A 15,104-nucleotide genomic window follows, 5' to 3' on the forward strand; every position below is an offset into this window, starting at 1 on the left:
AATTACTCTCACTGTTCCAATGCAGTTTAAAATTTTAAAAAAGGAAAAAGAAAACATGTCTGAGGGATTCCTGAGGGAGAAGAATGATGTAACTGGAAACAGAACAAAGACATAGCACAATTATAGCAAAACCTGTCTGTCATTTTATCTACTCACATCACAGAGGCTGAAGCACTAACTGCACTTTATTTCCTCTGTGGTTTCTCTGCATTGCTGCTCTCACCTAAAGTTAATTGATTGTAGTTTAGTTGTTTATGCGGGTTAATGTGAACGTTCTTTAAAACGCTTGTATGGCAGCACACACATTACAGGTGTTTGCAATGACAAATATTCATTAAAAATGTAAATGGTTTCAGGACTATGACACTACTTTAGCATGTCTTCTGTACATTGCTATATATGACTTTTTTCTCCATTCAGGGAACCTTCTGGCACATGCCTACAAAAGAAAAAGGTGGGGTGTTTACTGCTTGTTAAAATACCACTCTACGCACATGTCTCAGATTGTTTCATAAATCTTATCATTGCATCAGAAGTCCACCTCGTTCAAAATGAACAAATATGTTCCTCCTCTCCCTCCCTGATACCCTGAACAGGTGAAAACGTATCCACGCATTTGGACTCCTTAGAAACAACCTACACAATCAAAACTTCCCCCAAACAGCTGCTAATTTATTTGAAAGAATGTTATGTGCATGGGGGGAAAGGGATGCACAAAGCTGTTTTTGATCATTAACTTGTATGCTATACAAACCTGACATTTCGGTGTGTTTTTTTTTTTTTTTTTTTTAAACAGTACCATTTGAGAACAAATTTTTCAGACAGAACAGCAGGCTTCCAATGTTAAACCAAAGAAAGAATGACTTTGGATAAAGGCTATAACACACAGAGCAGCAATTGTTTGTGAAGAAAACACTTAAGAGTTCACCTATTGACTACAAACAGGTCATACACATGCTCAGCCTTGCAAAAAAAATCACCAAGAGACGTTATTGTGTTAAAGGTATTCCCCACCAACCCAACGGGCGGTGATGAACTGTGTGGGGAATTCACACAACCTTTTAATTTAGGCAAGATTTTATAGAAGAGCTCTGAGTTGAAAATACTTTAGGTAACACTCACAAACCCCTTTTTACAGGCAGTTTTGACCAGCAAGGAGGGACAAGTGGCAGTAAGTTGGAATGACTTCTGCTGATAAAAATACACCTGCGAGAGGACACCTACCTACAGACTTGTACGTTGTGCCACTAAGTCCCAGCATACTACTGGTCGTAGATGGGTGTCTTGTGGACACACATGAAGACAAAGGCCCACTTTAATCGCCATTCTCACCACTTGTGAGTCAAAGCACTGTGATTAAACTGCAGATGCAGAGCTTTACCCATACTCCATCACTAATGAAAGCATTTAGTATTTTGACGTATGCAAGCCATGAATTATTAGGAGTATGTAGATTTATTTTGCTTTGTTGGCAACATCAACGTAACTGCTTTCCAATGCCCCCTAAGAGTTCACATCTACATTCAGGTAAGGCAACATTCAGTGCTCTAAATTTATCTTCTGTCATCTTGCCAGACCAGCCAAAATCTTGAATAACTCCCAGGCTTACTGTAGATACCAGAAAGCAAAATAATTTTTCTTTATCCTAAACACAAACTAAGTGGATTTATTTGAAATACATGAGGCAGCTGAAAGACACTAACCTTTCTTTCTAGGCTGTTGGATGTCTGAAGTGATACACAGCACTAATTTTATTAGATTCAGTTCTTCTGCTTACTTATCAAATATACTACTTACATACCAAATTATTGCCAGGTGGGCTTAAAAAGAAGGGAAGGAATGTTTAAGCACTATGATACTGAGTAAATCAGAAGGCATGCAAGGCAGAGTTTTACATACCTCCAGATGGAGCAGAGAGGGAAAAAAAAAAACAAACCTGTAGGTATATAATGTTCTGCAGAATCCTGATGTCCTCCTTAGCATAAAATGGTCATTTTTATTTATTTATTTATTTATTTATTTGTTCCTTTAAATATACCAACACTTACAGAAAAAAAATAAAAATACCATTTTGGTAGTACTTTAAGTACGGAAGTACGGGTAAGCTACTCCGTAGTACTCCCTAACACACAGTATACTTGGGGCAGATGTAGTGCAATATTGGTTGAACACCTCAAGCTGAATGTTACAACACTGCACTGAAAACATGATAATAAGAGTAAAGACCATGATCATAATGATCGTAAGAGTTAGCACTGGGATCTTAAATTACATTTACAAACAGGGAAGCTAGCCAGCAGTCTGCTACAATGTAAACCTACTCAGTTTGTTGGGTAGCAGTTTTTCCTAGAACCCCATTTGGTTCATTTTAAATCAGACAAGGACAGCAGTTTCTCAAATACACCCACAGCCTGAGTTTGTTCCGAACACCACTGATCTTCATCTTCCTTGATCATGTACCTGAAGCAGTTTGTTAGCAGCTACCTGTCCGAACAGGAGATTTTTACTTTCCTGCTTCTCCTCCCTTTTTACTTAGTTCATCTTCAGGTTTTCCTCATTCTTGTTTTCATGCACTTCAGAGAATAGTTCAGGTTGGAAGGGACCTCTGGAGGTCACCTGGTCCATCCCCCCTGCTCAAACAGGGCCACCCAGAGCAGCTTGCCCAGGACGCTTCCGAAGATCTCCAAGGAGGGAGACTCCACAACCTCTCTGGGCAGCCTGTGCCAGTGCTCAGTCACCTGCAAAGAAATGCTTCCTGATGTTTAGATGGAACCTCCCGTGCTCCAGTTTGTGCCCATTGCCTTTTTTTTTCTCAGCACATACCTCAGACGAGCTTTGACATAGACAGAGGTGTAACCCTGTGCTGGACGTCAGCATGCCTCAGATGAGCCTGCAGACCAATGGAGTCCAAACTGGAGGAAGGAAAGCTTTCATACTACCTCGCACTGCTGCTCTGAAAGCTGCAATTTGGGATTGAAGTCATCTTTACAAGGTTCAAGAAGTTGACTGCTACAATAAAATTACTTCTCAGAAAAATATCTTCCTCCTATATCCAGTAGATATCAACTCTTTTCAAGCCAAACTTTCCTTGTTTGCCAATACCCCCTGAAGACATTAAGTACAAAGTAATTACCAGTTTTACAAAGTTACAAAATATGTGAAAACTGGCCTGCCAACAGTTTGAGTTGCTACATCTTACTTTACAAAAGAATTACCAAAAATAAACATTCAATATTATGAGCTATTAGTTTTTGAAGCCCTTCTAATAACTTCTTGTTCAAGCAATTCTGGAGCTTATTTCTAAAACAGTAAAATTGCTTTTGCCAACAGCAAGTTCTTTTCTCTGCTTTTCCTTTCAATTGGAAAACAAGACAATAGCTTCTAATGAAAGTGCAGCACTTACTAGGAAGCAGCAGGCAATGAAAAGCATCAGGGAGAGAAAGCAGGGTCAAAAAAAAAGGGTCTGTCTTGAAACTTGACTTGTGCGTACTGAACTGAACCGATATTTACTCCTCCTCGTGCTTTTTGAATTGCTGCTAGCAATGCCCTACAACTTTATCCCAAAAACAAAAAGATAAGATACCCCTAGAATCCCATATTAAACCCCTTGGGTTTAATACAAGCTAGGTTAGCTGGGTTTTCTGAAATGGAAAGCGTGTTACCTGGGATTTTTTTGGTTATGAAAACATCCTAAACAATGGAAACACCAAAAGAAAACCCTCTGAAGTAGCTAGTCCTATGTATAGAGCTCATACTTTCCTGACAGGGCTGCTAAACTCTTGCCGATAAGCTCTGACTGCTTTCTGGTGATGACAACATTTTTATTTTTTCTGTAATTCTTATATTGCAAAGGGGACCTGAGCTGCTTCTAAACTCCAGAGAGCATATTAAGCCTTTTACAAAGGCATACAACTTGTTTCTGTGGTATAAAAGCAGGATTTTTCCTCCCTATATTTTGGGCTTTTATAGAAGAGAAGCCCAGCTGCGCTAATACTTCTGAACTATTTCAGTAATGTTTAAAGAATCCAATAAATCTGTTTTCATTGCTACCAGGAAGGACAAGTCACCCAATCTACAGCACACTTTTACAATGAAAAACTTGGAGGCAGCACCTGAACAAGGTTCCTCAAATTTGAATTAAGACTGTCTCATGAGGAAGGAAAGAATATATCAAACGGGCCCCACATTATATCCTCTTAACTCTTCCATGTTTTTACTGGGGTGGCAGGAGAAAGGTCAGTCTCAGTTGTGAGAACTGTTGACAGTTCAGCTGTTGGTTTTGAACCGATATTTTAACCTCCAAATCAAAATGCTTCCTGTGCCGGAGACAAGCTTGTATTTCCATTTCCAAATCAGGCCTAGTGTCTTATGCAGAGACATGTGATCTCTGCATCCTGCAGAAAAGCAATGTTTCCAGAAACAGAAATGAAAAGCAAAATTCATTCAGCTGCAGGCAGAGAACAAAGACAACAATCTGAAAGGCACAATAATAATATTGTTCCCATCTTGGGAGGCACTGAAAGGTTATTTTTTAAATTGACAAATTGGACAGTTTTAAAGACTGACTTACCAGGAGAGAGGAAGGTTGCATTTGTTAAGAAATTAGAAAAGCAGGGATTGTTCCTGAATATTAAGCACAAAAATGCACCAGATCTGTGCGTTCCTAAGGTTTGGACATTTCGTTATTAGTCAAACTGTTTGTCTCTTTCCTTACCACATGAGACTGGTGATGCCAACTTACCACTTAAGGGTGCCACATCCTACAGAAATGCAGCTCAGCTTTGACTGTCTGTCTCAGAAGATATCTAAGGGGAGTTAGCAGCTGAAACATAGCAAGCCAAGCTCAACTTCTCTACTTTTCTTTAAAGTCACTAGCTCCCCTTGCACATTAACTACACGCTGAAAATGTCTCATTAACCACACCAGAATGAACTACTGCATTTTGGAGAATATGAGGAAAACGTCAAATTTCTAGTCAGAGATTTGGGATGGCCATTTTCTCCAGTAGCTTCACTTTTATTTTTGACTTACAAGAAGTAGCAATTCCCTACACAAGCATAAAATCTAGTTGCAATTCAAAGCTTTCCCAAACAGTACACCCCCTTCGGTCATTTTACTGAACAAATGCATAACAGGGCTGGAAGGAATTGAAAATATTTCTCTTGCTGTATGTGGGGAAAATTTGAGATGGTCCTGGCAACAGCTGCCAGATTTCTTAAGTCTGCCTAGCGAATTAGATACTGGCAAAACTCTTCAGCATTTAGATTCTCCACAAATGATAAGATTTCAGCTGTTAGGAAAGTTTACAGTCCCCTGACCAACCAGTTCTGCTTTCATTGTCTAATAAACCCTCACCCATCCTTTCAACGTAGACATCTTTCAAAAGAAGATAGGATCTTATTTTTTGCCTCTAGTAATTCAAATTATGTTGATGAAAACTCGTTCTATTTAAAAACAAATGAGGGTCATTCATCCAGAAGACAACAGATTTCAACCTCATTTCCATCATAGGCTGTGCATACAGGGAAAATTCATTATTTATACAAACTTTTCACTGAGCGGATGTCAATGCACTTAATTAAGTCTCCAAGCAGTATCAGAACTATATCCCTTTTGTAGCTGCTATTCAGCCTGCAATCTAAGGTCTTATTTGTAAGATTCTCAATTTTGTAGAGAAGAACCTGTTTTCTTGCACAAGCTCTTTGCTTCTGCCACTGAGGCTGAGACTCTGGTTAGGACCTGCTGGCATCCCGAGTATCTTTGTACAGCACACAGCTTCTTAATGAGACATCCTTTGCTGCTGCACAGTATTTAGCAAGGTGGTTTTCCCTTTTTGTAAAGAGGCAGTACAAGCCAGCTTTGGTGCTCAGTGAGGTCCTGATCCCTTCACAGGAAGACTGTCCACCTACACACATAACTGGCTACATGCACTGACTGGTAGACCTTTGAAATTAGCAACACTGGTCTATTAACAAGGGGTAAAATACAAGTACCTACCTGGAAGGCTCTGCATTGTTTAAAATATATCCCAAAACAACAGCAACTGTTTCAAGACTAGCAACAGAGTTTGTAAATGTACCATATAATAAAATACATTGCCGCAGAAACCAGCTACCTGGGTACCTTACTGATGCCAATTTCATGCAATTTCCCTATCTACCGAATTTACAGAAAGAGAAGGCCAGTAAACTACAGAGATGATGTCCTGTTTCACAAATCTTCAAGTCCATAACAGACAAAGAAATTCTTATTGGAAGCTTCTAGCATAAACTAGTACAAGTTTCCCACATGCAAGCTGTGTAAAGCACACACAGATGATGACTTTTGAAGGGGAGGGCAGATAGCCAAATTCAGTACCTTTTACCAAAAACACTAAACTCAGCAAGAGTAAGCAAATGGAGCTTAAGTCATATCCTACTTTACCAGGAAAAAAAAGTGACAAATGTCTTCCAAAAAAAATAAAAAGGAAGCCACCACAAAAGTCTCAAACTCCAAGCATCAGAAATACTCTTTTGAGTAGCACAAAACCTACTCATAACAATAAGGATTTCTATCTACCACACTTGCCTCCATATCACATCTGTGTTTTCTGACTGTCTACATAAATTCTGGAAACTAAACTCCTTCCAAAAGTTTATAGCACTATGAATGGCTTAACTTCAGCCTTGATTCATCCCAAATCAGAAGAAGTCCTGCATTTGCAGAGATCAGATAAATACATATGATTAAGGGTTTGTTTTGAGGTTTCTGCTTGTTTGATTGGAGGGTTTGGGGTGCACGTTATGAACAAAATTGCATGCTTAGAGGTGCTTTAAATCCATAAATCTAAACCAGCTTTTAGATCAATAGTCTACATGGTAACAGTCTATAACTGAGCCCACTTCCCACAAGCTCATGCATTTGTTTTCTGAACTGCTGAGTAAATTTAACATACCCAGTTCACTTGCATCACAGAATGTACCAAATCCACTGCAACACAACCTCTACTCCAAGATCGTTACATTGAAAGTTTCACGTTTTACAGGTACGGATGGCTTCACTCACAGTTTAAAGAAATTGTACATACTGACAGATCTATACATACATGCACTCATCGGCTCAGGGCCCTAATAACACTGTCCTCTGCTTGAGATGCTGGGGTAACAAGATCTTTTTTTCCCCTCTCTAGTTATCAGTACTGGCAAAAACATCTTTTTTTAAAGCAGGTTAACGACAGCCTCTGGTATTATTACAGCGGCATAAATAAAGAGCTGAGTTTTGCCGACTCTTCCCTGGAAGCACGCCTGCTCAGGTGAACGAACCCACCACACACCTACCTGACAGGAAAAGCACACACACACACACGAAGGCATCGAGATTTCAAGGTGACTACATCAAAAGGCACCTTCAAAAAAAATAAGGGGGGAGGGGGGCAGGGTGCTTAAAAACCCGAAGGGAAAGCAGCTAGCGGAGAGAAGACGGGCACGGGAGGGTGAGGGACACCGAGGGACACCGGAGATGCCGGCCACCCCCCGCCGCTGCCCGCCGGGGCAGCCATGTTGCGCAGCCCCCGCCCCGCCGCTGCAGGTGCGCGGAGCCGCCGGGGGCCATCGCCGCCGGGAAAACGGCCCCGCGCCGCCCTCCTCCGCCATCCGCGGCCGTCGGGCTGAGGAGAGGCGGCGGACACCTTCCCCTCCTTCCCTCCCGCACCGCCGGGCAGGTGCCCGCCCGCACCACCCCCCCCCCACCTCACCGAGCGGTGCGGTAGCGGCGCGGGGAGCTGGAAGCCGCCGCCCTGCCCGCGGCGGTAGCGGCCCCGTTACGCACCTCGAGCTCCGCTCCCCTCAGCCTGGCGGCGGCGGCCCCTGCCGGTGGAAGCAGGCGCGACCCTCCCCGCTCCCCCTGTGTGCGCAGCCGCCGCCCGAGCCGCTCCGCCCGGTCCCGCAGCGGGTACGGCGCCGCCGCCCCGGCGGTTCTACCCTCAGAGCCGGCCCCGGGCGGGCCGGGGGGCTCCGAGCGGCGCCGGGAAAATGGCGCCCGGGAGAGGGAGCGGACCCCGCGCACCGCTCCCGAGTTCTGGGGAGCCGAGGGGGTGGCCTCGAGGGCTGGGGGGTCTCTGCTGGCCCCAGGGTGTGAGGGTGTGGGGGAGCACCTTCACATTTAGCTTCACATTTTTGTCTCTGTCCTCAAAGGAGCTCACTGCTTGCTTCACAGATGTCATCTCCAGCCCCACTCAGCACAGAGAAGAGGGGCTGCCGTGTTTGGTGAGAAGATGGAAGGGTCGAGGGAGGCTGGAGAGCAGGACTGAAAGGCAAGGATGAGCCCACAGGCAGAATAATAAGCATTAAGGACTATAGCTTTTCAGCATAAGAGCAGGAAGAAGCAAATAGGTTGGTGTAGCTGTGTGGAAGTTGCTAAAGGCACATGAAATACAGAAATCTATAAAAGAGCTTTATGTCCGTATTCAAGAGTTTTGTTCTCCACGCTATTGCCTCCTGTCACGGGTTCTTGTGCTTCTGGCCAGCAGAACTAATTGCCTGTAAGTTCCCTGTTGTCATGGGTTCCCTGCTGCTGCACAACTTTGTGGTCAGGTTGGATACCTCAGGACATTTGCTTGTCTTCCCATTTCTCTTCAGCAGCCTGATTCGTCAATGTGGTCCAAGCCAAGCTAACACATCTACAGAATCAATCACCACAGAAGTCAGGTCACTGAATTTCAGTTAGTACAAGTCACTCGCTCCTACCAGGTGGGAATCAAGACACTTGAGTATCACACTGCTTAGCAGAGCAGTAGATCTATTTTTAAAATCTAACAAAGGAATGACAAAAGGGCAGGCAGAGTCTACATATGGGACCTTACATGAAAAGAGAATTTAGAAGGAAAAACCCTGGAAGCATCTACAGAGAAAAGAATTTCCTCTCATCACCTCAAGAAACAGATGGATCCATGGGTCTGCGTGGGTTCAGAAATTATGGGTCATCTTTGGACAACATTGCTGTCAAACATAATTGCAGACCAGAAGTTGTAACTTCATTAGGAAACCAAAAAAATTAATTTGCCTTTCCTAGTTTAAATCCCAGTGAATGTAAAATACTCTGACATCTACACCTTTTGGGGGTTATATCAGTAACCTGAATAGGCACTAATTTAGAACTAATTACTTAGGCTCAATGCTTTTTATTAAAAAACAGGGCTGATCAGTAGCCTCATGGAGCCGTTGGTACTCCAAGATCTTCCACTACCTATTTTAGACAAGACCTTTGATTTCCTGTGCTATCAGTTTTCTGCCATCAGAATTACAGTTCAATGTGTTGTGCAATAGAAGAAAAGTCTGGATATCTCCTCCTTAAAATATCTGACTGAGAGGTAGTTTGAATCACTTTAATCAATACTGAAAAACTGAGGAGTTTATACCAATTTAATTGTAACAACTTCAGTTAAACATAACGACCCAAATTCCTTGCTCTGGAATTATGTGAAGGATGAACTGTGTCATAGCTTGCTTCTCAGAATCAGAAAGATAGCTGATGAAAAGAACAGGTGCAGTTTAAAAGGAGTTTTAAATTATATCCTGCGACACACCATTTCCATTACCCATATTATGCTCACTTAGATGACTAAGTCTATTCTCCTAATTACACTAGAGATGATTATGGCTGAGTATAATCTACCTAAGAATTATTAGACTGTCTACTGAGTGATTAAATACTGGCTACGCAGAAGTCCTTGACGCTTCCTTTCTGTGTAAGCTGTCATGAACTATGTAAAGCACCAAGGATGAGTGGTTAGAGCATGGCCCGGGCAGGCAGGAGGTTGTGTGGTGTATGTGTGTCATTCTGCCATGAGCTTGCGGCTTGGCTTTGGATAAAACTTGTAACCTCATGGAAATTCAATTACCTCATAAATGAAATGCAGAGAGCATTTAGTTACAGCTGCATCTTGGAAACCTTTGAGTGGAACTGCTGCGCAAACAGAAAATACAAAATTATTATAATTTGGACAAAGCCATAATGATTATTTATTGATTATTTGCTCATCATCTTTAATAACACGACAGCAGAATTTATGGATATACAAAACAAATGTTTATTCTCTTGTAAAAGATTAAATGGGGTACAATATTGAAGGAGTGCAGAACACATCTTTACAGAAGAGAAATTCAAAGAACATTTGTTCTATCTGTGAAAAGACAGAGACCAAAACCCAAACAGAGCAACACATAGTTTGTTACAGTTTATTTTTGTTCTTCTTTAAACACCTCTTCAGTTGGAGAACAAAGCCTATTCAGCAGAACTAGTACCCCAAATCCTCAGCACTAATCTATTTGATTCCTGATTTCTAAAATACTTTCCTCTGCAAGTCAGAGAGCAGACACGCAGGCATACAACCGGTGGAACCAGTTTTCTCAGCAGTTTGGAAGGAGAGAAATTGACTTAATGCAGACAACAAAAAAGATAATCCAAGTGTTTAAATTGTATATGAAAATGTACCATGATAGATTTTTGTGAAAGGCTACTAACAGCCAAGAAATCCCTTTTGCTGGTATTCCTTTCTGACATTTCAAGGCACCATCTTAGCCTTGTTCTCTCTGGTGGAGCACTGATTCAGAGCACATAAAAATCAGATGTATTTGGGTTATACAGAAAAAAAAAATTACCTGCCTGCTGCTAAGTCAGAATTCTAAACCTCTAGCTGTAAAGGCATTCCACTAAACTTAAAGGATTCCACTTGCAGTTAGTTATTGGGCAAAAATCTTCTCAAATAGAGAAAAGCCAACCCTGTGTAACATTGGAAAACCCTGCAAGCCCCTAGGATCATAGCTACACCATAGGCCAGTAAATTCAAATGATGCTACGCAGATCTAAGGAGCAAAAAGTATCAATGGTACTGGGATTTCTTTTTATATGGTCAGCAGACTGGAGTGGAGAGATGAGAATACTTCTCCCACACTAAAGGTAGTTTCATCCATAACAAAGACAGAGGGTAGCAAATGCAATATTCTGGTATGAAGTAAAGATCGCACTTGCTGGGCTCAGCAAATGCTCAGATGATATAGATACGAGAAATCCTGGGTGCAGCCCCTTTATCCAGTTATGCCACTGAAGATAAATCTATGTAAATGGCTGCAGCTGTGTGTACGATGTCATTGTAGGCACAAAGGCAGGCTTAGATGCTGAGCTTACTCATGCACCACAGACAGTAAATCATTTTTCCATTGCAGAAGTGACATAAGTGATCACAACTGCTGAGCCATGTCATGGGGACAGAGGAAGCCAGCGTGCCACCAGGTTGCAGTAACCCTCAGCATCCAGAAACCTACTGGACTTTGCACGTAACCACACAACTTAGCACCCATCCAAAAAGGTTGCTTCTTTTCTGGATGATTGGATTTACCAAAAAAAAAAAAAAAAAGAAAAGAAAAAGCATCAGTCTGTTGCTTGATTTTCCTAAATGTTGTAATTTTCCTTGTTTTAATGTATAATAACCTGTGACCACATACTTATTTTCATAACTCTAAAAGATATCACAGGACATATTTATTATTATTGGCTCATAAAGTCTGTGGAGCTGTAGGTTGTTTTTTTTTTAGTGTGTTACAACAGCATCTATAACAACAAACTCTTGACTAAGTAAATAGTTGAGGTAGGTGGAAGGAAATCTGTCATCCTGAGAAAAGAAGCCAGTTATAAAAACAAAGAACCAGAAAATAGAGATACAATGGCATTTTTTATGAAATGATCCTGCTTAATCCTGATATATGCTTTCATTGTTACCATGCTGCCTGTGCAGAAATGCTTGTAGCAGAGCAATGAACTGGAAAAGTGGTCTCACTTCCCTCTGCAAGAAACGTGCTATAGTAACTATGTGCTATATAGTTACTGCTATTAAAATTGTATTAAAATTCAAGCACATAGTTTTTCCAAGTTTAGCTTTATTCATAAAATTGCAACAGCTTAAACACCAAGGCATAAGAGAAAAACAGTTCTGGTGTTATGCAGGTGATGGAGGAATTTATTGAAGTGACTGCGTATTATCCGAAACGGCTTTATATTGTGTAGTAGTGTGTCATCTCCGAATAATCTGCGCGTAAATTGCTGCAAATAAAATCACAGCACTTAGAGGAAAGATGGGACAGTAATAAAAGGGACAGAAAATGCCACTCGGTGATGTTATCAGCCATCTGGTGTAATGCAAAGAGGAGGTTACAGGCTTCCCAGGAGTTACCACAGCAACAGGTCTGCTGAGCACACTTAGGAGCGAAACGTGTGGCAGCAGCCTCTGTTCACCATCGCGTGCACCTCAGACACTGGGGGCTGCAAACAGGGCATGTCCTGTCTGGGAGGCTCGGGGTGGGTTTCTGCAGCACAAACTGGTCAATAGGTAGGAAGGGACCTCTGCTAACAGAAATGCTTCAGACTGAAGTGAAAACAAAGGAAACCAAAGACATTCTTTTGGTTGCAGCACTTGCAAAAGGATGGGAAAAACATAGTTTAAAAATATCCGTGACTGAGTGTTTCTTTCTGAGGAAAGAGCTCCCAGTTATACAAATGGCCTGGCCCACAGTGTGTGACTGGAAAATGGTGGGTAACAGGAGATAGGGGAAAACCAAACCAAACCAAACCAAAAACAAAGCTTAAACATAAGCAACATTTCACACTGTTTGCATGCTATTTTTTACATGCTTGTTTTAATACAGAAATCTCAACAATAAATTACCCAGGAGTTTTTAAACTTCCTTACACTGGCTGTGGCTATCAGCCAAGAAAAATGGGATGGTGCAGAGAGCTGTTCCCTGGCCTTTCTACCTTCTCTCCCATTTCTCCCCATTGCAAGGACCTCTGGTGTTTTCTCCAAGCCTGTGCTTAGCTTCACCCAGGGGCAGCGGTGTGACAGCAGGGGCCTGGCTGATGGCATTCCTGTTGTCCAGAGACATCGACACATCTCCATGCTGCTCTCCCACAGCTGCCTGCTTGAAAAGCAAGGTGCAAAGGTTCGGGTTGCCTTCACACAGCCCTTGGGGCTGTAAAAGGGTGCCACGGTGAGCCCAGGTCAGCTATAGCAGGAGATGGGCACAGAGTCACTAATAACATTTTACTTTGCATTTATGGGATGAAAACCTGTTCTCTAAAAACGTATCCCAACAGATCAGAGACCAGAGCGAAGCTGTGCTATTTACTTCCAGAGAGCTGGCAGGCTAAACGTGCAAGAGAAATGGGTATTACCTCGTTTATTAGTCAGGGAAAGAAGCAGAAGAGAAAGCATTGGCTGCTTTAAAGAAATTTCAATGGCAATAAAAAGTAAGAGGACAAGACTGATTTAATGCTTTCAGTCAGACTCTCAGATGAGGAATCAATTATCCTGTGCCATTTAATCTCCTTAAGCAGGTCACGACAAACTAGAAATTAGAAGCGTTGCATCTAATACAAAGAGCAGCTCGTAGTGGTAGTTAGCATCCAGCTCAGAATTTTTAAATTAGAGGAAAGCATAACTGGGATTTGGGAAGCTTTGAAGAGCCAATACCCCAGATTTCAGCCTGCTATTTTAAAAGTGGCTTTGTTCATTGTTTACCTAGTGGAGATGCTGAGCAGTTATAAGGGGAAAAAAAAAAGGCACAACAAACCTGTGCTCAACACACATACAATCCTGCCAGCAGTGCACAAAGATAGTAAAAGCTCCAGAACATGATTTTCCCCTGCTGCCACTTATGGCTCGGTCCAGCCCTTGTAGCCCCTTTGTGGGAAATGAGACAGACAGAGCTAAGGAATAGACAGAACATATACTTAAAATTGCTCTCACATCCATAGTGTGTTACTAATAACATTTTGAAAGGGATTTCATTTAGTAAATAGCAAGCCAGAAAGTCTTAAAAGTAAGCCTTCAGAGCCATGGTATTCAGAAACCTTGCAAAAAAGTATTCACCTGACATGCTTAAGCTTCAAATGATCATACCTCTTAGCGGCAAATTTCTCAGCTAAACCAACCTCCTACTTTTTTTTTATATCCTTCAAGATAGCAGAAATACCACAAGGCTTCCAACTGGGGGAAAGCTAAACGAGCCTGCTTCTGGAACTCAAACTCCTGGAAGGAAAAAATGTGATGCCAGAGGCAACTCCCATCTGAATCCCCTGAAGGCTGGAAAAGCTGACGGTGAAGGTTCTTGTCCCTGTAACAGATACAGAGCTTCCTACCGAGCTTCTCAGTTACATTTATGGGGTTAAACTGTTAACATAATCAAGCACAAACACAAAAAACAGAAGCAGGACAGCTAAAGGAGGATCATTATTTTGTCACAGTTGTTTTTCCTACATGCCGGAAGAAAACTAGGACGCAGAATGTAAGCATTATGATTAACTTTCAGGAGAGGCTAAAATTATCCAGGATTACACAAAACTAAGTAGGTTCTGGTTGTTGCGTGTTTATTTCCTATTACCAAAAATGATTCAGTGTTGAAGACACATTAAGGATTCAGGGCTGGTTTGTTTTAATTTTTAATTATTTTTTTGGGGGGGAGAGTTGATTTTGTTGTTGTTGTTGTTGTTGTTGTTTTGTTTTTTTGCAAAAGCTCTATGATGAGGCTGACGTATTTTTAAGAAGACGTCAAACTCAGCATAACTGTTCTGAATATTCCTTAATGGTCCTTGGAAGTGTGAATTTAGCTTTGTTATAACAGTAGAATCCGCACAGAAATTGTCTGAAGCAGTGATTTCTAACCAAAGTCAGATCAGGAACCAGCCTTGTAATTTGCAATACCTGCACCAGTGGCTGTTAGTGTTCTTTCTGCCAAGGAAGCAGATGCCAAAAGGACTGATGAAAGAAAACCTTCTACATTTCTCACATCGCTCTGCATACTTCCACCATCTTTTAGCGTATTTCCCCTAATTTTACTCCTTTCCCCAGAAACGTCCCAAAGCAGTGAGCTCTCTCCATCCTGCTGATACTCACCTGCCACCTGAAACCGGGATTTCTGGAGGATTAGACATCCTCCTATCTAATGGCAGAGATTTTGCGGTTTGGAGAAGGAAGTATTACAAAGACAGTTGTAATTTAAAGGCTGACCAACACCATCTATTTTTGCATTGAAATACTCGAAAAACATGCCACGGATCATTTCAGTTCTAAGTGT

This window comes from Cygnus atratus, chromosome 2 (assembly GCF_013377495.2).
Source record: "Cygnus atratus isolate AKBS03 ecotype Queensland, Australia chromosome 2, CAtr_DNAZoo_HiC_assembly, whole genome shotgun sequence".
In the NCBI taxonomy this organism is placed as follows: Eukaryota; Metazoa; Chordata; class Aves; order Anseriformes; family Anatidae; genus Cygnus; species Cygnus atratus.